At 41.3% G+C, this 27,818-nt stretch overlaps 1 long non-coding RNA gene across 1 annotated transcript; it reads right to left on the reverse strand.

Annotated features, from left to right (window-relative positions):
* Nucleotides 1–1,992: 1,992 nt before the first annotated feature.
* LOC101128919 (uncharacterized) lies at nucleotides 1,993–24,108 on the reverse strand. The gene is made up of 7 exons (XR_176335.3): nucleotides 23,959–24,108; nucleotides 19,853–20,055; nucleotides 19,020–19,191; nucleotides 17,284–17,385; nucleotides 13,910–14,006; nucleotides 6,293–6,388; nucleotides 1,993–4,196 (listed from the first exon to the last, which is right to left on the reverse strand). It is a non-coding gene; the product is annotated as an uncharacterized lncRNA (long non-coding RNA).
* Between the last annotated feature and the right edge of the window lie 3,710 nt (nucleotides 24,109–27,818).

Below are 27,818 nucleotides of genomic sequence, written 5' to 3' on the forward strand. Positions count from 1 at the left end.
CGAAAAAGAATGACCAAGTGTGGTGGCTCATGCTGGTAATCCTAGCATTTTGGGGGGCCAAGGTGGAGGACTGAGACCAGCCTGGACAACACAGGGACACCCTGTCTCTACAAAAAAAAAAAAACAAAATTAAAAAATTAGCTGGATCTGTTGGCCTGTCATCCCAGCTACTCCAGAGGAGTGAGGAGTGATCACTGCACTCCATCCTGGGGAACAGAGCGAGAGCCTATCTCAAAAAAAAAAAAAAAGAAAAAAGAAAAAGAATGGTGGATATATAGAAATAGACACTCAAATATTCAGATAATACACTTAGAATGGTGTGCTGGAAATGCTAACAATAACTGTCAGGGAGAGGAAATCCACTGGGGGCTGGGAATGGAAGGCTTATCTTCATTGTATATCTTTTTGTATTGTTTGAGTTTCTTACCACGTCAATATATTAGTCATTAAGAAAAATAATAAAATAAAATGTTGTAAAAATAATCCAAACTTTACCTTCAAGACAGGAAAAAATTTAATGCAGAAACTGTGTCATAAAGCCCAAAGTCTAGTTTAGAGAATATATGTAGATGAGAATTTAGTGCCTATAAGGTCCATGAAATTGAGTTGCACATGACTAGAGATATGTTCTACTCAAATATTATTTTCCAGATATCTTATAGGATCTAATATGTATAGCGCTATACATATTAACATATATTCTGTATTTTGTAATTATTTGTCATTGTTACTATTTTTATTTAGGTTTAAATTACAAATATGATTCACAGGCTAGTCACAATCTTCATTTGGACTAAATGTGACAAGTATTCAAGTTTACCTTTGGCTTTATGAAGTGAATCTCACTAGCGATAATGAGTGAATAAAGTCTTACCTTTCCATTACATCTTGAATCAACAGTTTTGCAAGCAATGAATGCAAAAATTAAGTTGTCTTTTTTTGGCAACAATTTAGCAAAGGCGTATGTTCCGAAGTCAAATGACTTCGCTTCAAGTTGAAATTAAGAAATGTTTTGAAGCATACTCATTTGATAATAATTTGCTTCAAAATAAGCATCATGCTTCTTTTTAATGCGACCCACATCCTTAACATGTGACTCAACAATATGGTAAATGAAAAAACAAAGTGCTCTCAAAAACAGCCTCCAAATACATTCCAGTTCATGGGATTTGGGTGCCTGTGTTTCTTCGTTATTTAGGTCCCCACTTTATAGCTGTCTATGCAAACCCCACCATTTTCTTCTTTGTTGCAATGATGACAAACGCTCTGAGAAAGAGGAGCTGGGCCTCTGCCAAGAACCTACTCTCCACTTCAGTATGTTTCAGCTTTCAAGACCTGATTGTTTTCTCCTTTCTCCCAGGGACCACTAGTTACCTCATTACCAGGAAGAATGACCCTTTGACAGCACAACTGCAATCCAGAATCTCCACCAAATTGTAGCCTTAGAGATGCCGACAGCATCAAAAAAGGAATCAAGATCAGAAGGTCAGAAAGACAAATGCATTAGTACATCTATAGCCTACAAGTTATTTGGCAGTTTTCTTGGCTTGCAAAAACCCATTTATAAAGTTTCTTTTGACGTATTTATTGCCTTTTTGCTTACAATCTTTAGACTGCCAGGATTCTTAATGTATAGGGGATTCCAGTGTTTGAGATTACTGCCTGGATTTGCAATCCATTTCATAAAATGTTGAACGAGAAACAACAGCTTCCTCCCTCTTCAAACAATCACTATTACTATCTTACTCAGTTTTTACTACAGCAGAATACCAGTGAGATCAGCCATTTACTAAAAAATATTTCATAAAACAGCTCAAACTAAAAATGAAGTCAGATAAAAAGTAAACTAAAATAAATCGTGAGCTTGCTATTTAAGCTGCTTAACAACTTGAATTAATCTAACTTTAAACTTCCTCTTGCTATTATCTTAAGTTGATTGAATGTACTAGTTAGAGTTTTCTAAGATCCAGATAGACCAGTAACTAACTGCTTAATTTCTTCAAAGCAACTTGAACTTTTAATAAATAATCATAATAAATTACAGCAACCATTTATTCTCTGCTATATGCTAGATATTTTACTTGAATTATTTTTAATCTTTACTGTAACACATCTAGGCAAAATATTAATATACCTATTTTACAAAAAAGGAAACACACTCAGGAATTTTTAGGGACCCAGGAGCCAGAATTCCATTTCTTCCAATTTCCTTCAATGTGTTCACGATGTATCAAGTAACTCGTTCATTTAGTCAAGCAACCATTTTAGCTGATTTAGTCACCAATTCAACTAATAACATTTACTCATTGTCTTAGATTTGGGAGGCATAGCTTGATAGCTGCAAGGATTATGTTAAATGTCAGTGAAATAAGGGAATGTGGATTGGCTCATTTCATCTTAAAGATCCTGCTCACAGGGCACCAAACATTAAACTAGTTTTAATAATTAAATTGATAGACATTTCCTGGAGCAAGAAGCTGTGGCTACATTCTGTAAGTTTGTTGGGTAATACAAAACCTTGTGTGGGTGTGCAAAAATCGAGCACACACTGCTAATGAAATCATTATGATCAAGGCTGAAGAGGCTTCATAAAAGAAAAACAAAGTGTCGTTGAGTTACTGATCTGTCCAAGAACAGGATTGAACCAAAGTGGGGTGACCATTCTGTGACCTTACTTACTGTACCTTTTGTTGACTACGAGTAGATAGACCAAAAAGCTACCCTGTGTTGAAGATGACATTCCTTGTCCCCATTTCCTAATGGCAAAATTTTTCACTCAAGTCATAGAACAAGAAGTCTAATGTTACCATTTAGGAATGGCATATCTCTTTAAGCCCTTCTCAATGGCTTTTATGGCAATGAAGAAACCAAACAGCGTATTTTCCTTGCCATCTTACACGCTGTTTTTAGTCTTTATCTGGCAGCATGCCTAGAGTATAAGGGTTTGTCTCTAGATAGATCTTTAAGTCTTTCTCCTTGCCATTTACCATCACTCAAATACTCTCATTATCAGTGGATATCTTAAACTCTGGGTTACATCTCCTTTTTATTCTACTTCCAGAAGTAGAGCTTCTAAAACTGGTGCTTCTATTAATTATACCACTCAGCTGATCATTTGTCTGTCCCTAAAGACGGAGTTGAAAAGACAACAATTTCGGAAAGAAAAGAAAAGGTAAATAATCCAAAGATAGTTTTTATGTACAAGACAGCATTACCTCTACTTAATATAGCATAAAATTTAATGCTCTACGAAGGAGTCTAAGTTCCTAAAAGTAAAATTATTTGCATATTTCAATATTAGATTCCCTATTTTGCTTACACAATTTTACACAGGCCTCTCAGATAGTTGCAGTGTCTTTAATCTCATGTTTTCCTTCATGATACTCTCTCTAACGAACATCCCACAAGTTTCTCACTCTGCAATATTTCCATTTCTAGTTCTTCCAGTTTTTCTAAGGCATAAGTATAGAAAAAAATGCTTAAAGGAAACTTAATAAGAGTTACCATATTTCTGTTAAGTTTCCTGACGACATGTTAATGTATATATGGGGAAATAATTTATATAGATGAAAGGGAGAAATCATATATTTCCATTATCCTTGACAGTATCATGAAGGGCTTCAAGAAGTAAGTGGCATTTGAGTTGACTCTTAAACTTGGTTCGGTGGTGGACCAAGACGTTCCTCGTTTAATAATAAGATGAGTAAAGTCACGGGAGAAGAAAAGTGAATGGGTTATCGGTGGCCTGCTGAGTTCTCTGGTGGGATTTGAGTATCAGTGTATCTGATATAACTATATCTGATATAACTCACTTTTTTGCTCAAACAAGCCTTAATCAACTAATCAATGCCTTGGTAAGATGGCATAATTCATCCAGTCTCTCCATCCAGTCTCACTCTTACATGTGCTGCCTGAGCTGCTATAGCTTTACAGCCACAAATCAGTCACTATGTTGATATTCAACCACAGGACTTTCCAAAGTAAACCTAAATGAAAAGGTGAGCTGCCTCACTTTCTTCTAGTCTGGAAAGAGAGTTGGCCTTAGACACAAACACCTGGAGGCTAAGTAGCTGGCAGCCAGGAAGAGATGGCAGGAATGGAGACAGATGTCATCTCGGATGCCCATTCTGGGATTCACCCATGACAGTTCCCACTGCTTTTTCTTTTTCTAGCTCCTCCTCCTTCTTGTTCTCTCCCTAAGAGAAGAAAAAAGATTAAAGAAGATATTCGTCCATCGGAAAATAAACTAGCTTTTTCTCTCCACTACTGCTCCTACAGAGGTTCTGTAGGACACAGAAGCAAACTGCATCTAGTTTGATGGAATGTTATGCTGCTGAGCACACAGAGGAATATATTACAGAAAAATTCATTCTGCATGGTAAGAACTGGCCATGGGCTGTGTCCATTGAAGTGATGTGTCATAAATCTAGTGGCATTTGGCATTTCACATCATGGAATACTCCCCACATCATTGCCAGAATTTCTGGTGCAGCTAGCTTGAATATTTCCTGTCTACTCCATTCCTACTTCTAATGCCTGGTGACGGAAATGAGGTTCTCTATCACCTCTTACTTGAAACACTGCAAGAATATCTCAACTGATGATGATGGTGATGATGATAGTTAACTTTCGTTGAGAGCTTTCGATGGGTCAGGCTTTTTTTCTTTTCTGCACATTCATCTTTTAAGAACGTTTACTTTGAAATAATTACAAATGTACAGAAAAGTTGCAAGAAGTATGCAGAACTCCTGTACAACTTTTTTCCCAGATTCACCAATTTTTACATAAGTTTGCAATATTTGCTTTAGTATTCTCGCTTTCTTCTTCTCCATATTTTTCCTAAGCAATTAAGAGAGTTAGTTGTATAGATAATGCTACTTTACTCATTTACCTTTCAGTGTATATTTTCTTCAGTGTGTAAATGTAGTACAGTCACCAAACTGAGAAAATTAACATTGATACTTTTTCTAATCTCAAGTCCATATTCGAATTTCATCTATTTCCCTGATAATGTCCTTTATAGCAAATTTGTCCACTACAGAATCCAGACTAGGATCACAAATCACAGTTTTCATGTCTCTTTGGTCTTCTTTAAGGTGGAATCTTTACTTGGCCTTTCCTTTGAAGCATACAGGCCAGATATTTTACAGACTGTCTCTCAATATGGATTTGTGTGATGTGTCACGTGACTACATTCAGGTTGTGCGTTTAGGGCTGGAGTACCAAGAATTGAGAATGTGTTCTTTTCACAGTGTCACATTGGAGGCACATCGTCTTTATTGGTGATGTTAGTTTAGATCACTTGGATAAGGTATTGTCTGTTTTCTTCTCTGCATAGTTAATTTTTTCCTACTGTAATAAATAATCTATGATGAGATACTGCAATATCATATAAATATCCTGTTCTTCATCAACTTTGCTCCACTAAATTTAGCATCCATTGATGATTCATGCCTGAATCAATTTCTTTCTGTGATGTTGCAAAATGAGGATTTTCTTTTTTTCTTTTCTTTTCTTTTTTTGAGACAGGGTCTCACTCTGTCACCCAGACTGGAGTGCAGTGGCACAAACATGGCCCACTGCAGCCTTGACCTCCTGGGCTCAAACTATCCTCCCCGCTCAGACTCCTGAGTAGCTGGGACTACATGTGCACCCAGCTAATTTTTTTTTTTTTTTTGAGACAGAGTATCACTCTGTCAGCCAGGCTGGAGTGCACTGGCAAGATCTCGGCTCACTGAAACCTCCACCTCCCGAGCTCAAGCAATTCTTTGACCTCAGCTTCCCGAGCAGCTGGGATTACGGGCATGTGCCACCACACCCAGCTAATTTTCTTGTATTTTTAGTAGAGGCAGGGGTTTCGCCATGTTGGCCAGGCTGGTCTTGAACTCCTGACCTCAGGTAATCCACCCGCCTCAGCCTCCCAAAGTGCTGGGATTACAGGCATGAGCCACCGTGCCCGGCCACATCCAGCTAATTTTGTGTGTATGTGTGTGTGTGTGTGTGTGTGTTGTTTGTTTGTTTGTTTGTTTGTTTGTTTTGCAGAGACAGGGTTTCACCATGTTGCCCAGGCTCGGGAAATGGTGATTTTTTTAAACTTCATTATTCCCTCTATATTAGCTGGCTTACTACTGTAAAAGCAAGAGCTTTCTCTTCTTATTTATTTATCTATTTATTATTATAGACTCACGGATTCCTGTTCTTTTTTTTTGGATTCCTGTTCTATTCAGTAGACAACAATCCATTACTTCCTTATTTATTTTGATGGAAGCCTCTTCAAGCTGGCTTCATGTACCTTTTGACAGGCCTTCATATTTTTGGGAGCACTTCCTCACTTTCAGGCACTGAAGATATTCCAAGCTCATAACTTTTCCTGCTCCAGCCATGAAATCTGTAGGGTATATTTTAAACACTTTATAAATAAATAATTTCCCAATAAACCTACAGGATATGTACTATTAGCATTCCCATTATACAGATGAAGGGATTAAGACACAGAAAGGTTAAATAAATACTCCTAAGTCATAGCCTTATTAAATGGTGAAGTCAAATTGTTATTGCCTCCAATCTTGTGCCCACTCTCACTCCCCAGCCCCAGCCAAATTTATTCTCCACAAAGTTAACAGAATGATGGATCTCAAATGCAAACACTGAATCTCTACCACGCAGCAATACCTTAGTACCTGGTATTCACGCATTAACTACATGTTGAAGTGAATTGGTTTAAACTGACAAAGAACTAATGAATAAATCATATTCCCACTTTCTCTTTTGCCATCTTTCAGTTATCTGGCCCAAGGATCATAAAAGAAATTCCTAGAATGAAATGGGAAGAGAAAGTGAGGATGTTGTCATACCTTTCAGGACTGACGTAAAGATCCCTCTTTTGATATCTATCACTATGGCCAATCTGGATCTACTTATCCCCTCTGCATAGAAGAGGAAACTTCCACCTCTCCATCTGAAATGCTGATGTAACAATCTCTCATTATACTCTCCTACATTCTCCTAACTCTGAGAACCTTTAGCTTCTTTTCTCCAAGAAAATATTAGCCCTTGTGTCCCTAAATTTACACTCAGCCTGTCACCCACTTTGTGTCTTCATTTCCTTCTTTATCTAACTTAGACCCAATGGTTTATTAGCTCAAATACTCCCAAACATGTAGTCTTAACTTCCAAACTCTTGTTACCCTGCAAACTCTCAGATCTAGAAGAACCCAAGCATCTCACTCCCTCACTGAAATTGCTGAGCACTTCTGGAGAAAATTACACAATGATATGGATGGTTGGCACCACAAATCTCCCTTGGCAAGGTTCAGCAATCTTATGACCTGATCTTGATCAGCTCCCTCTCCTATTCCCCTCAACAATGATTTTAAGCTTTTGCCTCTCTCTTTATGTCCTTTCCCTACCATCCCCTTTCTCTCAGTGCCTCCTACAACTGGGAGAAAATCTAGTTTATCAAGCAGCATCCACATTATTTTCTCAGCCCCACACCACCATTTAATCCATATGTATGCCTGCCTTTACTTTCCTCTTTATGTCTCATTGAGGAGGTGACTTTTAACTTTTATAGAACTTAGCTTATGCTCTAAATCCCAGCCTCTACTACAACCTTCTAATATTGTTTCCTTAATTTCTTTTCTCTTTTTCTATATCGTTAATCTCCATTAATTTATGTCTTCTATTTTATTGCTTTATCTTTAACTATATAAGCTCAGTTCTTTCATCTTAGAAAGCAAAACATGCCCTGATCCTACATCTTCCCTTTATCTACTGTCATATTGCTTTTTTTCCATGACTAAGATTCTTGAAATTAGTTTACACCCACTGCCTTCACTTTCTCACCTCCCTTTTGTTCCTAACCCACTTCAATCTGCATCTACCCATGCCTTGCCACTGAAACTGCCTTCTCTGAAGTCATCCATGACCTCTCAGTTGCTAAATCCAATGGGCATTTTTCAGGCCTTATATTTTTTGACTTCTCCCTCCCTCCCTTCATCTTCTTTCACCTTCAAAAATGTTGGTTAGACATTGGGGATACCATAGTGAACCCAAGATACCAGACCTTGTCACCATGGAACACATAGTCTAGCTGGGGAAACAGACATTAAACCAATCATGACACAATTAACTATTAATGAAGTATAACTGTGATAATGATGCAAAGAAAATTTAAATGTTATTATGAGAATAGAGAATGTAGCTTAATCTAGAGGGGAAATGGTCAAGAAAAATTCTCCTGCAGAAGTGGCATTTTAACTGAGATCTGAGAAATGAATAGCAGTTAGCTAAGTTACAGATGGGGGACAGTGGAGGAAAGAAGAACCTTCCAGACCGAGGAAACAGAATGTGCAAAAGCTCTGAGGTAGGATGAGGCTATACTATTTGAGCAATGTAATGGTGGACAACATGACTGGATTAAAGAGAATAAGGGGATTCCAAATGGGGCTGAAGATCGGGGGACAGAAGTGAAATCAGTCAAGGCCTTAGAACATTTTAAGAAATGTGGACTTTATCCTAAGAATGGTGGTGGGTTTCCATCAAAGGATTTTGGATAGGAATATGAAGAGATCAGATTTGGCTCCAGAACCCCCAATGGTGAAGTCCAAATAAAACTAGGGTGGTGGCAGCTGAAACAGAGAGAAACATATGGGTTAAAGATGAATTTAGGGGCATAATTATTAGGCCTTGGAAATTTATTGGATTTGATACCCCTTGTGGAGGCATTGGGGATGAAGAAAAGAAAAATAAATATCAAGGATAAAACCCAATCTCTAGCACAAGCAACTGGGTGGATGGTAATACCATTTACCAAGACAGTGAACACAGGAGAAGGTGTTTCCTCAGGGGTGAAGATCACGAGTTTAGGGTGCCTCTTGACCTATAGAGATGTCTACTGGAGAACTGAATGTATAGGTCTAAAGCTCAAATGTAGGTTCTGGGCCAAAAATAGAAAACTGGGGAATCGTCAGCCAATGAAGGGTAACTGAAGCCAAAGGACTCTGTAAGACTGACTGTGGAGAAATGGAAGAGTGAAAAGGGAGAAGCCACATGTCTACTCAGTCACACATACCCTCTGACCTCCAGCCAGGCTTAACTACCAGTTTTCTGTATGGCCTTATCTTTCTCTCTTTTTTGTTTGTTTGTTTGTTTGTTTGTTTCTTTACACATACTATTTCCTCCTGTCACGCCTTTCTCCTCACCTCTGCCTTAATTCTTATTTATTCCTCAAGACAGTTCAGGTGCCAATTCCTCTACAAAGCGTTTCCTTCTCTTCCCCTGGTCACGTAGTTGCCTCCCATTCATTAGATGTTGCTTCTATCAGGTCTTATAATTCCCCAAAGATATCTGTAAAATAGCAGTTATTACACTGTAATGTAATGTTAGTCACCCTGCTAGACTGTAAATGTCTTGAACACAGAACTCTACTTATATCTCATTGAGTCTCAGGGCCTAGCACAGGGCCAGGCACATAATATTTCTCAATGTGTACTTGAAAGGAAGCAAAAAGATTCTTCTAGGAAAAGTTTCCTATGTGAGTCATAGAATTCCTGACTATTAAAGCCAGAATGGACCTTGGATATTTTCTACTCCAACCTATTTTGCAGGTGAGGAAACTGAGGCCCAATTACAGAGCTAATAAATGGGAAACAATATTTAGAATCCAGTTTTCCTGGCTCTCAGCATAGTGGTCTTCCCATTACCTAATAACCAACAAACCCATTGAGTAAGCTATTTACTCAATGACTTGCCCATGAAAATGTATGCTGTGTGGGTCTTTTTCAAACATGGAATATTAAATGAAAACTACACAGATGCGAATATATAAGCAATTGAAGTGACCTACAGAATATAGAACAAATGGAGAATCTAAACTAACAGAAGTGTTGAATTCTTATATGATTAATAAAAGTAGAAGATGTTAAAATTTTATGAATTGTTCACATGAGGTCCTGTCTAAGCTTAGGGGTAGGGGTGTTATAGGATGTTAACTATCCCATTAACAATAATAACTGGTATTTATTGACTGCTCACCATGAGCCAAGTACTAGGATAAATTTCATCATTCATTAATTCCTTTGGTGAGCATGTGAAAGCCCTATGAGAAGTTTGGAAGTGTGAGTTTGCCTAGGGTCGTGTAGCTGATGAGAGGCTGAGCCAGCGTTGCGATCCAGGCAGTCTGACTGTAAAGTGATGTGTGAAGCTGCTGAGCTCTCCTGCCTTCATTATTTAAACCTGTGTGTACTCCCTCCACTTAGGCAGCTCTGGTTGCCACCTTCTTCTCTTTGCCAGTCTCTTTTAAAAAGGTTAAAAGGGGAAGAGTTGTCCAAAGTCATCCCTAGTTGACAGAAAATAAGTGAAATAAACTATTCTCTCTTTCCCAACCACCTACTTGGATCTGAAAAAAATATTTAAATGAAAAGATAAAAATGTGTTACACATTCATAAGCTAGGTTCCATTATATTTGCTTTTTTATTAAAAAAAAGAATATATCATGGTGCCCTTTCTATTTGTCTGTGTTTCTCTGTAGTTTTTGGTGTTGGTGCTCTTGGATTATAAACTCTAGATGGCAGTGATTAAGTTAAAGTTTTGTGCGGTCTCTGGACAATGGTATGTATATTGCATAATACATAATAAACACTATTTGTAATTATAATAAGGGTGAGTCTGGAAGAGGTAAACAAGGGTATAAAATTCATCTTCCGTATGGTTATTATTCCATTTATATGAGAAGTCCACTAAATTCACTGAACCATATCAGGCCACATCTCTTTGAAAACCTACCAGTTTTTACGAACATTAAATAAAACTGGTTAGACTTAATGACCATTTATCATATTCATACAAAAATCATGAAATGGAAACTTAGCAGAGAGGAGGCCACTGATAAAGAAAAAAAGTTTTAAACACCAACAGGTTTGATATATTATTTTTTATATTTAAAAAAATCAAGTATCGGCTATTTTTGCTCCAGAACTTTCTGTAATTGGCGGGTCTTTTACTTTCGCTGTTGTTTTCTTTCTTGCCTGAGTATTAACCTAAGTAGCATAGATTCAGAAAACATGCCCAAAATATTTATACATGTATTTTCTCACAAAAGTTAGATATTTGAACCTTAAGAGAAACAGCTTGGATGAAAAATTTTACCACAGGGAGAAACAGTGAACAGCCTTAAACAGAATCAAGATAAAGCTGGGGGAGGTGTTGGTTGGGAAGAGGGGGAGGTGACAGGAAATGAAAAAAGTTCTCCCAGTTTCATTTTATAGGTGAAGCAGATTCTACTTGGATTAGACCTTCTAAGTGACTATGACAGAGGGTAAAGAGAGGTGGAAAGGAAACTTTGAGTGACGTTTCTGACAGCAGGCTACAGAAATAACAATTTGACAGAAGGGGCCATCATAAATATAAGAACATCTCAGGCATGAATAGGACTTCTTAATGTAAAAAATATGGAGCATGTGTAGGATTCAATTTGGGGTGAAGAGAAGAGCCAGGTGGGAAGGTTACCGAGAAGCCAGCTATTAGTGTTGAAGTCAAGGAACTCTGGTATCCATTTAAATATTCCTGGTGAACATTTTTTGGAGATTTTGAAGTATCTTTCTCAGTTATTCCTATTTATATCTAGTTCTAGCTTGATTGACTGAGCTGACGTGTAACCAATAAATAGAGAAGTTTGGTATTTCTATAAATACAAAGTTTGTTTTTGTGCCAATACTGGCATCTATTTATCCTGCAGGTAGAGGATAGATCTCGTTTTTGCCTAATTAAAACAGACATCACAGATCAAGAACAGATCTTCATGTCAGCAAACAGACCAATCACTCTCTTCTTGTTATTTAATAAGAGTTTCATTATCAATGTGCTGGAAGGAAAAATATTAGTAAAAAGTCTGCATATAGTATTATAAATACTACTGTATTATAGAGGGCAGAAAATGGGAAAGCACCATATAATAAGAAAAATTGGCCTGAAGTTTAAAGCTTTGGGATCTTGTCAAAAACCAGAGCTAACTAGTTTTATGAATTGGACTAGTCAGTTGCCATCATTAGGCCTCCAATTCTTTGCTGGAATGATAAGAGAAGTTGTCCAAATTATTCCTAAAGTCCACCATTCAGCTCTGAAACTCATGACAAGTAAATATTCTATTTTGAATTTTCATTAGGTTAAGGATTTAACAATAAGCTGAAACAGGATGACTAACCCATAACATGTTCCAGAAAAATATGAAATGACATGTTGAAGAGCATTTAAATTGAACAAAACAGATTTGTGTGTGTGCCACTATTGATATACAAATGTTGAATGTGTTTTACTGTATCTACTGAATGTGATTGATAGGAGAGGCATCAATTTCAAGGTTTGTGAATTTAAGTAAATTGTTGTCAGTGGTATAGCTTCTTTAAAAAATTATATCTTTACAGTGAACAGACAAATTGAGACAGGATATACATAAAGCATCAATTTAGCACAAATATCCACTTACAATTGTGAAATATATATATATATGTAGTTGGGAGTTTTTCAGAAAATTTGAGGAGCATTTTTTAAATTGCTTATGCTTTTTAGAATGCTTAGCATTTCTGTTTTGAAAACAACTTGTCTTCCTTTTCAAAATGTATGTGCGAAGCTGGCTCTGATGTCAGAATGAACCATTTTCACAGGATTGGGTCAGCTCCCACTCAACATTTCTTTTACAGAAAAGAAGCCGGTGATGAGGCAGTATTTGAGCTCGTTAAATCTCAAACCCCCAGCGTCTTTTCCAAAGCACTACAAAACTCTTACATGTATAATCACGAGGAGGAAAAGAAGAGAATATTTTTTGTCTTTAACTAAATTATTAAATCCTTGTTTTGACCCTTTCCTTTCTACCTTGATGCTTTCTGCCTCCACCTTTCATTTAAATTTCCTCACTTTGGGATGAAAAAGCATGAGTAAGTGTGGTGCATAAAAAGGAAAACAAGCAAATAAATAGAAAACTTGTCTTTTTGTCTCTCCCATTGCTGCTTTCTTTTCCCTCTCATTTCTCTCTGCATCGAACTTCAATTGTGTCTATTTAAATCCTTCCTATACCCAGGATATTTTAGGTTTCCAATATTTTTAAACGGAATAAAAATAGTTTAAAAAATGTTAAATGCATGTCACAAATATTTTACAGAAAAACTTTCTTTGAAACATAAGTGAATATCAAGTCGGGAAAATAAAAATTTTCTTCACAAAATCTATAAGTGTCTTCCTTCACTTTAAAAGGTTTTTAAAGCTTATGAAGGAAGCCACTGGAAGCAAGTTCATGTTTAGCAAGACTAGCCAAAAAAAGAAAAAGAAAAGAAAAGGAAAGAAAATAAATTGATTTAATGGGAGCCCACCCTGGGTCTAATTTCAAAGTTTCCATTTATGTCATGTCAGATTTGGGGAGACTGAACCCTCATTGAATGCACTGGGCTGACTCTCTCCCATGCCTGATACCCAGGGTTCATGACTGCAGTTCCTGGCACAGTCATAAATATTCATACCTAGACTAATAATTTGCAAGCCAAATTCATTTGGCTTTTTTCACCCCATCAATCTTATAATTAATAAGGGTGGTGCTCTTGTTTCACTTTCCTCCAAAAGAAAAGATAAATGAAATAAAGAGTCATCCTGTAAATTTAAATAGGAGTGCCTCTCACTGATTAAAAGCTGATGCTATCATATAATGGTGGAAGGGGAGGCTTCAGCTATTTCTCTCACTGGTGGCTGGGGCGAGGTGAGGAGGTGGTGATGGGTAATGCAAAGGAAGCATTTCCAGATGTGGCAGCATGAGCCTTAATCTGAAGAGTTTGGTTATCTATTAAATAATGCATAGGAGAATGGTGAGATATTATGTTAGAAAAGAGTTGTAGGATATATATTTACAAATTGCACTCTTACCTAGTATTTTGATAGATGGACACTGAATGTAGCTGGACATTGAATATAGCATGCCAATATCCAGAGAACTGGATTCTGAACAGCCTGCAGTTTCTGCCTGCAGTTTAGAAATTTAGACATATTTTAGAAAATTGTTAAAATTTGCTGATCTTTGCATCTTCAAAGTAACTGCCTTTGAATTAGTATGATAGCTGTGTTTCTAAATCTAATTGGAAAGACATGGTTTCCTCAAAAACATTAAAGGAGGTATATATATATCACAAAATAATTTTACAAATAAATCACAGTACATAGGACACAATGTAAATTGTCTGCTCCTATTGGATTTTCTAAGATCTTTTATAGCAAAGCAGGAGAATCAAATTGAACATAATTTTGAAATAAAATTTTGATAATTGAGTTAAGCAACTTGATCTTGTCAATCACCTGTGACCTTAATCTATTTACACTTCATTTAAACATTCAAAAAGTCCCAAGGCTCATGGATAAGCTTCAAAGTATGAACAACGGTCTTCACTCTGTTTTGGTGGGCAATATCAACCCTTTTGAGCAGATTATTTAATCTGTTTTAAAATTAAGAGACCTGGATAAATAAAGAAGCAGGAAAAGCTTAACTCTGCAATTAGGTATTCACTTCTAACTTCTTTGAGGGTAACTTACTTTAAAGATGTGATTATCTGTTATTTTTGTGTATTGGTTAGTTAGCTTTAAGAACTCTTGATACTTGAGCTATTCCTGAGACCCACCTAATTTATGTAAAGGCAATGGAAGGGGATACTGGGCACTCTTCATATTCTTTATCTTTAAAGCTTGTATTTAGTTGTTTCATTCTTTAAAAACCGACTGTGTTCAGGGCAGTCCCTCTTTAAACATGTCTAAGTGCATTTGCAGAAAAGATATATTTTACTTCTTAATTCTATGTGAATGCAATTACACATGTGATTTACTGCAAAAAAAAAAAGAAAAGAAAGAAAGAAAGAAAGGAGAAAGAAAAACTGCTTTCCTCCGCTGACCTTTAAAAGAGGAGGGTAAATGAGAGAGAAGCAATACTGACTGACTGGGCCTCCTAGTGTTTCCCCGACCTGGTCTAGTCAGCGGCTTCCGGGATGAGAATGGTCTGAGATCCTAGAGGCCGTGGTGATCTGGGTAAGTGGCACAGGTGGGGACCCCAAGGCGCCTTTACAAGGAGTTCTCAGCTGGTGGGGGAGCTCCGTCCAGGTTTCTTGTAGAGGTGTGGAGGGGGCTAGGAGGGAACTATCTTGTCCTCACCCTCTGTCAAACCCTTCTCAACTTTGCTTGGCTGAGGGGGATCATCTTGGAAAACTCACGGTTAGGTAATAAAGTCTCTTTCGTCTCCTACTATTTTTCAAAAGCAAAATTAGACCCACTTAGAGCTTGTGGGTGTTTCTGGGTCCTTGCTATTGATCTCCCGGGTCACCAAAACAACTCAGCAGCTCCTGCAGGTGTGTCCTCCGAAGGCATGGGAAGAGAGATCTAGGAATGGCAGAGGCGCAGTGGGAGAGAAACAGAGAGAGGGGAGAGGGGAGAGAGGAGAGAGACTGGCTCTGTCACCCTTTCTCCTGCATTCTAAATCTGGCTTGAGAGAGAGGAGAGAGAGAGGACAGAGGAGAGAGACTGGCTCTGACAGTCACTCGTTCTCCTGCATTCCAAATCTGCTTTTGGAGCCAGAGGCAGCCCTCCATCCTGGTGCCACCCAAATGCTAGACTGCTAGATTGGGCTGGGCCTGAGCACTGCCGAGCGAGCTTCTCTGAGGGCTGAGCGCTTCAGGAGTTCGACGCGGCCGTCCTCGGCGCAGACTTTCTCGCCGGCGGACGTGGGCTCTGGTGCAGTCACACTGTGGCAGCTCGGAGGCGCCCGCCCTACGCTGCTTCTCCAGGTCCTGAGAGTCGTGGGGTCCTGAAGACTGGATCTCTTCCTAACTCCATTCCCAAAAGCCCGCGAAGAGCGTGGGGGAGGGGGAAAGTGAAAAGCACCCTTCACCTCACCCAACCCCCACACCCTCTGTGAGAGGTGGCACTGCAAGGCCCACAGCCGGGAGGAGGCTTGCTCCCTGGCCTGCTGCACCCCAGCTTCCTGTCTCGGGGGAGCCAGCTGTGCTCCTCCTCAGCCGGTGGGGGCGGGGGGGAACCGAGAGGGGTTTGCAAATGGATTTTTGCTTGTTTTAACGTTCTTCCCTTTTTTGTTTGAGTCCAGCTGCTGTGGAGGCGGGCGCGGGCGGCGGGGTAGGAAGGACTGGGATAGGATCGGGTCAGGGAAGTGGAGACAGCAATTACAGAGCTTTGTGGATGTTTGTGGGCACACGTGCCTAGGTCACCGCATGCGTGTGTGTGTGTGTGTGTGTGTGTGTGTGTCTGTGTGTGTGTGTGATGGGGTGGGGGAGAAAGATAGAGAGTGTACAAAGCTAAGGAACCCTAGACCAAATCAGTTTGTGGAGCTCAGAGACACGCATCAAACCCAGCTACTGTCGCCTCACCTAGGGGTCTGGAATAGACACACCTATTGCTTGGGGTTCATTTAACCCTTTTTGTGCCTCAGTCCCAAGAACTTTCTTTGTTTTCCAGCACCGGGGAGAGAGGCTGTCGGGAAGAGTGGGGCTGGAGTGGCCGGGCAGAGGTTCACACTAGAGAGCTGGGCTCAGGGGTGCTGGGCTCTAGGGTGCTGGCTCAGCTGCCAGTGCTCATTCCTCTGGCCAGGCGGCCTGCCCTGTCTCCAACTCTTTCGTCCAGGTGAGAATGAAGGGCTTTCTTTGCATCGATTTGTGTTTTCTGTAAGAAGGGAAATTATGAGTTGTGATATTTTTATTTTTTAAAATGACGCCTGCTTGAGATTCTGTTCACCTGGCAAAGTGAAGAGTTTGAAGCTGAGAAGAGTTTGAACAAATGAAGCTGAGAAGACTTTGGACAATGCCAAATAAATATTGTGAATGATAACTTGTGTTAAAGCTAAAACTTTTGCACAGTGATGGGCACTGGCTCATTACTGGGATAGAAATAGCCCTCACAATACATTGTCTATGTGTGTACACAGTGTCCTCAGTATCTTCAACATCCCAATTCTCTTGGGTTTCAAAAGGTGATTGGGCTGACACAGTCCAAGAGCCTACTTCTGTGTGTGTTTCAGAGAAATACTTTGGATTAAATGGATCAGCATGAAATACACAAAGACAAGCCAAATAGAGGAGGGGGAGAGGAAATTAACATTAATTCTGGGAGAGGTGAGGAGAAAGGGGAACAGGGAGAAAGAGAGGGAGAGGAGGAGCAGGAGGGAGGGAGGAAGAGAGAGATTTTTCACACGTGCAGACCAAGGGCTTTGAAGCCTTCGACCCTGACCCCCAAACCCAAGTGCATCTCACAAAACAGGTTCGGCTCATATTTCAGGCGGTCTCCTGGCCAGGCGTCCGCGGTCCCCGGGGCCTTAATTCACTCCTGCCCTCTCTGCACAATGACTTTCGAACCTGGGAAAATAATTGCATTAGAGCAGATTACTTATCCGTCTTTTTCTGTTCGACAGAAGTCTATTAAACTCAACACAGCCATTACCAGCTGAGCTCTAGAGCGCGCCTTCATTAAGAAAATTAAAATCATACTTTTGAACCTAAGCAACGCCTGCGCAGGTCTCAGGAGTCCGCGTCAAATCCCTGTATTTTCGAGAACTCGATTTTTCCGCAAATCAATGTCTGCTTTTTGGATACCGTAGATCAGGGTGTAAAGATTGAGTGTGATGACAATTTCTCGGAAGATAGGGACGTCTGAGCTCTGGAAGTACCATCTCTCTTCTCTATCCCTACCCCCTCCTCCCACCGCCTCCTTTCCTGGCGTGGCTGTTTTCCCGGGAGCTTTCCAGTTAGAGGCTGCACACCTGTCCGGGCGTGCCCCGGGATTTGGGTAGCAGGTGGGGGGGGCTGAGGCGACAGGGAGGGGATGGTGGGTTCAGGGCCCGGGAACCCCGGGGGCGAACTTCCTCAGGTGACGTCTGCGGCCGGAGGCCCGCACCGAGTGCACGTGTTTCACACACGCGCGCGCGCACACGCACTAGAGCGCGGCGAGGAGACTGTCCCCCTCCATTGCGTTTCACAGCGGCTCCGGGACCAGTGTGGCCTGTGAGCCTTTTGTCCATCCGGGCGTGGGAGCCTGGCCTGGGAACAGGGCAGGCCGTTGCGTATGCCTCGGACCGGGAGCTTCGGTCCCTTTGGCGGGGTCTTTGGCCTCTAGGGGCCTATCTGGGTTTCCTTCTTGATTTGGTAAGAGCAGCAGTAGCGCCAGGTACGCCTTGGAGACTGTAGGCGGAATCGCTCCAGCTCCTGCTCTCTCCCGCGCCCCAGCCTGGGGCGGAGGGAACAGGTGGGAACCGCGGGCTGGAAGGAGGGAGACGTCCCCTACCTCCACTCCGGAAGCCTCGTGGTAAAGTCTCCCATTGCTCTAGCGGAGTTCAGATCTCCAATTCCAGTTTCAACTGGAACCCTCACCGGGTCTGTCTGCTCAGTTAGGAGGGGGTGCGTTTGCATTGATTTTTTGTGGCATCTGGAAATTTGCGGTGTTTCAGGAATAAATTTTAGCATGTTTTTCTTTTCTGTTAGCCACTGCCCTCCTTTTCTGCATTTTGTTTTTTAAAATATTAATGACTGTGTATGTCTCTGAAAGGTCCACCCAACTCAGGACTCTAAAGGAAACATAACGGCTTTTGCACATTTTGGGGGCGTCTTTCCTTAGGGGTCTAGGAGCAGAGAGGTGCTGCTTCCATTTTTGTCAGAATGCTCAGTCATAGAGTTCTCACCCCCTCTTTCTGTCTAATACGGCTTTGGGGGGTTTGTGAGGGGAAAATAGCACCCCCTCCTCCTCCCTATCAGCACTCAAATACAGGATTAGGTGGAGTTACCTGAAAGTGTATATATTGTTGTTCCTTGGCAAGTGTTTATTTCTCTTTCTCTCCATTTCTGTCTGGTACAAATGCCTACAAAACTCCATTGACGAAACTCAACAAATAGATGTGGACAAGCGAACATCTTTTACATCTCCACAGCTTTCAACTCGCTAATTGGTGAATATTAAAAATATTTTTCCAGGAAAACAGAAAAACAAACAAACACACCTACACTGCTGTTGTTCGTGTTTTCTTCTCATCAAAGGTAGACACATCATTGGATTTCTTTTTCCTTTGTAGCAAAAGATGAGGAAATCAGAAATGAACCGCAGCCTTTTAACAGTAGCAATTCCAAGACTTTTGAAACAGTTTTCTTTGCTTCTGTTTTCCCTTCTTTGCCCTTAAAGCAAAACAAAAACAAAGATAAAAAAGGAAGAAACATCATTCTTAGTGAAGAGTTTATTTTGTTGCCACAATAAAGGGATGGGGGCAGTTAACAGCTACTTGAGATGGTAATGCTTAGTGATCCCATTCTTTTACTCATAATCTTCAAGTGGTTTAAGATTAATGGCAAGGGGTGTTTTCCGTCTCTTCCTAAGGACCTTCACATTAATTTACTTAGAACATTGACCAGACTGTCAATGTCTCCAAATTTCATTAAGTCAAACAGAGACAATACAATGAGATGATCATATTTCCTTTATATGTGAGAGAAATATTTTTATTTGGATTCAACTGCTATGAGGGACACCCCCTTTCTTGTCTTTATTATTTTGTTGTCTTTGTACAGATATGTAGATAGCTATATATAGATATTTTGTATATATACCCACTTACATATATACATATATATTTGAGTAGACTCATATGGTCTGCAGATAACTTCCCTTCCACTTCTGAGCTTAACGGGGACCTTTCAAACAGTCAACCCCAGTTGCAGGCAGTAGATTCTGCTTCCCCAGAGCAGGATTTATATTTAAAATCAGTTTGAACCCAATGGACTTCCTCCAAACAGACCCCCCAAAATGATAACAGCTTGGAGTATAAATATTTAACTTTACCTCAGTTGTCACACAATAGCCCCAGCAAATCTTCAAACACAATCAGACTGAGGCATCACTTCACTGGCCTGAAGACCGGGCTGTCTCCCACCTCTGCCTTGCCCTAGGAGCGCTGGTTCTAGGGAGTCACCGGGGTCCCTGTCCCCTCCCTGAGTGTCTCCAAAGATGGGAATGGGGGTTGGAGAAGGGGTGACACAGGGCTTCTGGGAAGAAGCTAAAGAGGAGAATGGATTTTTAAACCAGAAAGTCCTGCTACTCTGGCAAGAAATTAAAGTCCAGAGACACACCTTTCCCTTGCTGTCCTCCCTGCCCGTGTTCCTTCCCCCGCGCCTCATTTCTGAGCACTGTTTTAACAAAATCCCAAAATCCCGTACTTTGGAAAGCAAAACCAAAAACTCCCTCAGAAACAAAAGTCGTTCCGCGGTGTAGATTGACACTCGTTATGTGGGGGTCTGGTTGCGGTCAGAAGACTTATCCGAGTCAGGGCTGCATTGCCAGCGCCTTTCCCAAGAGTGGAGGTTGGCGGTGCAGGCGGTGCAGGCGGTGCGGCTGCCAGCCTGAGATTGCTCCGGCTCTCGTTACCTGTGCGCCCTCGCGTTACATGGTGCTCATAAATCCCGCGGCAGATTAACTGGGAAACCAAGAAAATGCCTCTATGCACCGAACCGTTGAAAAAGAACCAAAATTCTCTCAAATAGTAGCAGTCTCACACCTTGCATTGGACGTGAAACACTATAGTAAGATCAAATGTCAAAGACATCGGTTATTTTGGTGCACTTCAGCTACCTTTTCCGTTTCCAGCAAAATTGAGAAGTACGACCCAAAAAAGAATAGACACACCCATGGAAAAGACGTGTGTGTGTGTGTGTGTGTGTGTGTGTGTGTGTGTGTGTGTGTGTGTAGCTATGGTGACAACTTTTAAACACTTTTTCTGCTTAAAAGAAAAAAGATTCGGACAGGGTCTGGATTGCTTTGCGTTGCAGGAAAGGGTCATTCTGGACAAGGAACCGTGTGAATTCCGAAAGCTATCCCTCAAGACTTTTCTAAACAGTGCGAGTTTCCTGGGAGTTTAATTTTGTGAGGATGCAAAATATTGCTTTGTATTGGCCTCTTTCCCCATCAGATATCCATTTTTAAAACGTCTACAGCATCTATTAAAAACATTTCCTTGGACTCGGAATCTGCAGTTCTGCAGGAAAAACAAACTGTAGCGAAAACGCAGAGAATACAGAGATGTAGAAAAAGGAAAGGTGTCCTCTGCCAAGGCTTTTGATAGTTTATTCCCCAGAGGCCAAGCGAAGGTGGGGGGTTCCTTCGCATTTTATTATTATTATTATTATCATTTATTCATTTAAATGTTCAGTCCTTGACAAGGTATTCCCCTGCCGCGGGGTTTTGCTGGAGAATGGACGTGGGGGCGGTGGAAGGAGTCAGTGAAAGGTGGGGTGCGCAGAAAAACAAGATTCGCTTCGCAGGGGGCTGACCCGCAGCGTTCTGCTCTACTTGCCAGCAGGGGGCGCTCTGATGTTAGCTCTGGACTAGACAGCAGAGCCACTCTGTGCTTGCAAGACAGGCTTGGCAGTTTCACGCAGCTGCAAAAGGAAAGGGAGGGGGGATTGTAGCTCCTAAATCCTCAACAGCTATTCCACTTGGGTTATTTACCCTCGGTTCGAAATGCTTCTACGTCTCACTTTACCTACCCATCCCGCTTATAGTGCATCCCGTTCCCCATCCACCTCTTTCTTTTCATCGGCATCTACGCACCACATGTATAATCTCTCTCTCTCGCCTTGAAATATACGTTAATGCAACTTATTAAATGCGACGGTGAATAGTCAACATTTTTTTCGCCTGTTGGTTCCGCTGATCCAAGCAGGATTTATTTGCAGATCTCACGTCCAGGAGCCATAATGCATGATTTTTTTTTTCCTTAAATAAAATTGGTCAGATGTTGACAACCTTTGAGCCAATCTAACACTCAAGATTAGTGATGGGAAACTAATGAGAAAATATCAGATCGCCCAGCCTGAGGGCTGCCAATTAAATCTTCGCTGATTGAAAAATAAAAGCGGACTTGGGGTGTGAGCCCAGCTCAACTTCATCTATTAATTTAACATGTTGCCGGGTTTATGCCTTCTCTTCTCTAAACAGCTTCCCGTAATACAGCTTTCTCCTCTTCATCCCTCAACCTAAAAGCCAAGTGTTATTTCTCAGAATATTTCAAGAGGTCCAAATCTGGATGATCATTTCTTACATGGTAAATATTAGGCCTTTAAGCAATATGATTTAACTAATTAGAAAATTTACATCATTAAGTCTCAGGGAGAGAAAAAAAAAGAGAAACAAATCTGCCAGTCATTTTAAAGGAGACAGGCACTATTGAAGTGTGAAGAAATCGGCTCTAATTCAAAAAGGCAATCGGGCAGAAAAAGCCCTCAACATTACCCTGCTAGTTATTAATCAGAAAGGGCTCTCTCCTCCCCACACCTCCTCCCTTCTAAGCACTGAGTTAAAGTTCGTTTTTTTTTTGCCAGTGGCCCATGTCATATTTATATTGAGGTTTTGTCTGCTAAAGGATTAAAATTTGAAAATGTTTCAATAAGAGGAAAACAGAATCCTCAAAGGGAAAAATATCCACAGAATCACCTCTCTTCCAGACAAGTAAACTTGTAATAAACAATTCTCACGCCCCTCTTATTTTTTTTTAATTCTTTCGTCTTTCTTCCCATTAAGTTCCTATTTTGAAACCTGCTTGGTGAGAACTAGATAAAGTCTTTGTGTTCTGCTCCCCTCCCCCTCCTTTCTTGCATCTCCTCCCTCCTCCAAAGCGAGAAACTTAGACTGAAAGCAGAAAAGTACAAATACATTAACAAAGCCCCACTCACTTGATAAAAAGGCCATGGTCTAGGCTTACATGTCAGGAATCTAAGGGAAGGGGGCTCCGTTGGTGGGTCTACAGACAGAAGGTGATGAACTAGAAATTTCCCCCACCTATGTGTACTATTCAATATAGTGTGTGGTTAGAGAAAAAGGAAGGCAGGTGGGTGAGAATTATTTTAAAGTGTATTGTGGTGTTGTGTGGCTTTTTCTTTCTTCTCCTCTTTTCTATTCAGCTTAAAACAGCAGCCTCATTATAGCTAGGTGCCCCTTCCCATCATACTCTTACTTAAGCCCTTGGTACACCACACACATCGCCTTTTCCCTAGTCTTCTCATTCCCAGCAAATTAACAGAAGAAGGAACTGCAAAGGGAACTTTGTGAGTAGTTCCATTTGGAAACCCAGGCCCTTCCTGGCATCTCTGAGGATTTGTTCTTAAACGGATATTGGCCTCAAAAAAATGTAATAGCAAGCCTTAGATATTCAATTTCCCTTCATTATTATTTCTTGTTAAATTATAAAGAGGTCCCAAAGGCTCATTTTTCTGCCTTGTCCTATTCTTCTCTTATTGTGTTCCCTCCTGGCCTCATTTTCTTCTCCTCCTCTCTGCCTTACTTTCTTAAAGTTTCACTACCTTGCTTCCCATCAAGTCTCTGGGCCTTAGAATTCTCAAGTCTTTGGGCTTCTGCTGACCTCGAACAGCTCCCAGCATTAATTCAATGCCATATTCCCGGTTACCAGATTTCAACTTTGCAGGAGAGAGCAGTAGCAGACATGGGCTATTAACACACCACAGTTAATTCTCTGCGGGAACTTTTACTAGGTGGGACTTGTGGAAGGAGAAAACGTCTGTAAACAGTGCATGCTCCTGAGGGTGGGGAATGATTTCTGATATAGAAGCCAGAACACATAAAATATGGCCATATTGGTGAAAGAGCCAGTTCCGAGTTAGCATTTGGTTAAATAAGGAGAGGGAAGAGAACAGGGGGACCCTGGGGAGAGTTTAGAATGCTCCCCAAATGCAGCTCCTTTTCTGACCATTAAAGAGCAGATGTGAGTCGAACGTCCTCCCCTTTGAGAAAGAGTAGAGTAAAATGGACACCTCTGTCACTTTCAGGAGGCAGGACACAGAGAGGTGAAAATATACAAGACAATGGCCTCTGGCGCTGGTGGGCTTCCTTGGCGGGCTCCCCACCTTTTGCCCCGTCCCTCTTAGAACCCTTCTTACCTTTGTTGCTTCAATTTGATATGAAACCATGGGATGTTCCTGGGCTAGGTTCCTCGAGAGGAAAAAGACCCCGAGAATCAACCCGTCTCCTGCATCTACTCCGAAGTCAAGAGCATTACAATAAAATTTACAGCGCCTTTAACAACTCGCAAGTAAAGCATTAAAATTCGCTTTAATTGAGAAAATATTGATTTTTAAGTCTAGAAAAAGCGAAATCGTAATTTAGCTTCAAACTTTCAGGCGAGAATATAGCGTATTATGTCGCCGTATGATGGATCCACCCTTTCCGCCCATGCAACATCACATCTTTAATTGCTCTACTTTATGAAGTGATAAAGACAAAAGATAACCCGACTTAGGCAAACGCTTTTTAAAAAGAGGACCTAGAGGAATTTCTTTTACCAGATACTTGTAGAAAGAATTATCTCCTTTTTTGAAGCAGAAAAAAAAAAAATGCCCAAAGGGGAGGAAAGAAATAAAAAAGAAAAACCACAGACTAGTCTGAAAGCAACTCACATTAGCAAATCCGTTGACATGCTCTACCAAAGGAGGGATGAAGCCAACATTTAGAGAAAATGCATTCACGGACAGAATTGCATCCTCCTTTAAACGAAACAAACCTGGGTCTATTTTCTTACTTTACTCCTCCGTCCTTTTTTGGGGTGGGGTGGGGGGCGAAGGGAGTCAGAGGGGGCAGAATCCATTGGTGGACAGGGAAGGGAAAGAAAATCAGGCTTTCTATGTTATTTCTGTATCGGTTTTTGGTATTATAGAGGAGTAAAGAAGTTTTTGTGTGATGGTTTTTCATTGATCAGTCACTCTGAGCTAATGTAATTATCCTCATCAATAGGAGGCTGCAGAGAGAATCATTATGTGGGTGACATTGATAAATGATCGCCCAGGAACGGCCCTCTCGCGGGCAACCCCCACGTCTGACCCTCCCACACACACAATGTAGTCATAGAAACACCTAGAGAACCTCGAGCCCCGCCGCGGAAGAGGCAGGAGAGGGAAGAAAAGCCTCGGGCGGCCGAGGTGGGGGTGGGGGCGAAAGGGGACGGCCAGCCCCAGATCCAAACCAGTTCCAACGACAAAAACAGCCAGCGGCGGGGGGCGAGGGGAGAGGGACGGTCTCCCCACCCGGCGGCCAACCCTCCCGCGCACAGTTGCTCTCAACAAAGTGAAAATGCGCCCTCCAGACGGACCCATTCCTCCACACCTTTTCCCATGTGTGACCTCACTACCAACAACATCTGATGTTTGACGAGACACATATTCAAAGGGGTCTCTCCAAAGGAGTTAAATAATTAGGTCACAAAACTTGTAGGCATCTAATTCTCACGCGAGTTTACCCCGCTCCCCAAACACCAAACAAACCAACCAAACCCATCTGAAAGAAAACAAAGGCAGCATCTGGGCGACACCCCCCTTCCCAAGTTCCCCCCAGTTATTTACTGGGTGACCCCGTCCTTTCTCTTCACCTCCTCACCCAGCGCCTCGGATTATGAGATAATGGATTTTGCGATTGTTCTTGTCAGGGAAAAAAATCTCCACCGAACCCCACGTTTTCCTCTTTCAACTGTTTTATTTAAGCCAATGGGAAGGTATTGAGGGCAGTAATTGATTCATAATGATCCATAAATCGATGTCGGAAAGCGGGGGGAGAGGGTGGAGGTGTACTAAGAGTATGGGGGGGGTGGCGATGATGTTTATTTTATTTCTAAAGCTTCAACTAAAGTAGCTTTGACACTGTTGGGGCTGGGGGGGAGGAGCTGTTGGGCTCTGCCGGATCATCCATCATTCCTGTCACCCAGAGTCTGCCCGGAGGAGCCGTAGACGCAATCTCCCTTCTGTCTCTACACCGAAACTATTAATATTAAAACCTCCCTTCAAACACTGCCCCGACGGTCTCCATTCTCATCACAATCTGACCGGCCTCCCCCATCAGACCAGCATTTCCCCCGCGCGGCACTTTCTCCCAGCCCGGGCCCCGACGGAGGGGGCCCGCCCCGGCGCGCGACGCCCTGAGTTGATGACTGCAACTGTATAACTGGGACGGGCCCCCCTTGCTCCCATAGTTTGCAATACGTTTGTCTAACTCTAACACACACGCCCAGGGAAGGCCAGGTGAGGGCCAGGGTAGCCCTCTGCACGCCCCTCTGCCGCGGCCCAAGCCTCTGTCCTGCCTCCTCCCAGGCTCCAGGACGCACGTCTGCACCAACCCCGCTGGGTGGGCGGCGGGGGCTGCGGCCGCGAAGCTGGGGTCACTCCGCGCATCCAGACACCCGGACACCGGACTTTCTAACTGAGTGGCAACTTGTAGCGGAGGTCCAGGCTCCTTATCAAGTTGCTGGCCTGCTAGCTAATGGAGAACTTGTGGAGGATCCCTGTCCAGTCCCTTTGAAGGAAGGTCCCTCCTTTGACAGCTGCTAGAGATATTAGCCACATTTCCCTTCCCAAATCTGCTCCGGGTTAACAGGCCCGCGGGGGCGGGAGGGGGTGAGGAGGCAGGAGGATCCTGGTGGACTCTAACGAGGGTGAGAGCTGGGGGGCGTGAGGGGTGCTGACCTAGGGGGTGGGAGAGAGGAGGGGTGGACGGAAGACACAGACTTTCCTGGTCTTTTCTCTCTTTTTCGTTTAAAATGTGGCTTCTTGCTCAATTCCCAACCCTTAACAGATGGCGACTGCAGTTCTCTCAGAATTTCTTAAAGAAAGGGAAACCTTTGGAATTTATTTCTGCTTTTGCTTTTTCATATAAATAAAAAAGTGTTTTTATATTACTCTTGTTTTGGAGAACATAAGCAATTTTATTCAGACTACAGTATTTCCTTTAACACTATATGGTTGTCAAAACACCATTCCCAGTTTCTTTGCTTTTGACAGCTGAGTCTTTCTTAAATATACCCAAATCGGAACTCTTTACACTAAATAGTAAACCCGAGATAGGAGCAAGTGCCTTCCGGGGTGGTGTAAAAAAAGCATTATAAAAATTGGACAAATCTATCACTTCTCTGTGTTATCATGGGGTTGGGGGTGGGGGAGAGCAAGGTAATGCAAACAAATATTACAATTATCATTCATCTCCAAATATTTAAGAAGGTTAAAGTTAACATGATAGGACGTGGGTTTGACGAATAAACTAAGCATGAGATGACTTTATTCATTAAAACCAAGAGTTGAGAGCTCTGGTCTCTAAACTTCAATGAGATAACTTGATAATTGCATAAAACACATCCTAAACACGAGCCAATTGCCAAGTAAACCCTTCAGAATTTACTGAGTGGAAAGAAAAAAAGGTTCTTTTTCCCACCTGATGTGAGAGTTGATTTATAATGGGGAATTTTCATAGTTTACATAAAAGTATTTAAAGTAAAAATAGGCAAATATTTAAAATTTACAAGAAGACTTCATGTAAAATAGAATAGCAAAAATGAGAGGGAAGCTATCTCTCTTTCCCAAGTGGCACTGAATTTCTCTATTAAGTTAGTTTGTGTCAGAAGCATTATTTCTATGTTTAAACAGCAACACACCACTTAAACTGAAATGTATTTTTAAAAATTCTACCTAACTAAATATAATACAAAACAATAGAAGTGTATTTCCTTGTTCATTTATATAGAACCTCCATAAATGCTGTCTGAAACGGAAAGATGGAAGAGCCCCAAATAATAACTATGGATTTCTTCCAAGTTTAAGTTTGCAGAGATGATGAATAATTTCCTTAGCCGGTTGACATCACATATCTAGCCAAAGTTTATGATATTATTCTTTCTAAACAAAGATTCAAAATTTAAGAGTTAAAAAATTCCAGGATAGTATATTTATTTGAAAATTGAGGGGACATGCCTCACCCTTTTTGC

The sequence above is a fragment of the Gorilla gorilla genome, chromosome 16 (assembly GCF_029281585.2).
Source record: "Gorilla gorilla gorilla isolate KB3781 chromosome 16, NHGRI_mGorGor1-v2.1_pri, whole genome shotgun sequence".
Lineage (NCBI taxonomy): Eukaryota > Metazoa > Chordata > Mammalia > Primates > Hominidae > Gorilla > Gorilla gorilla.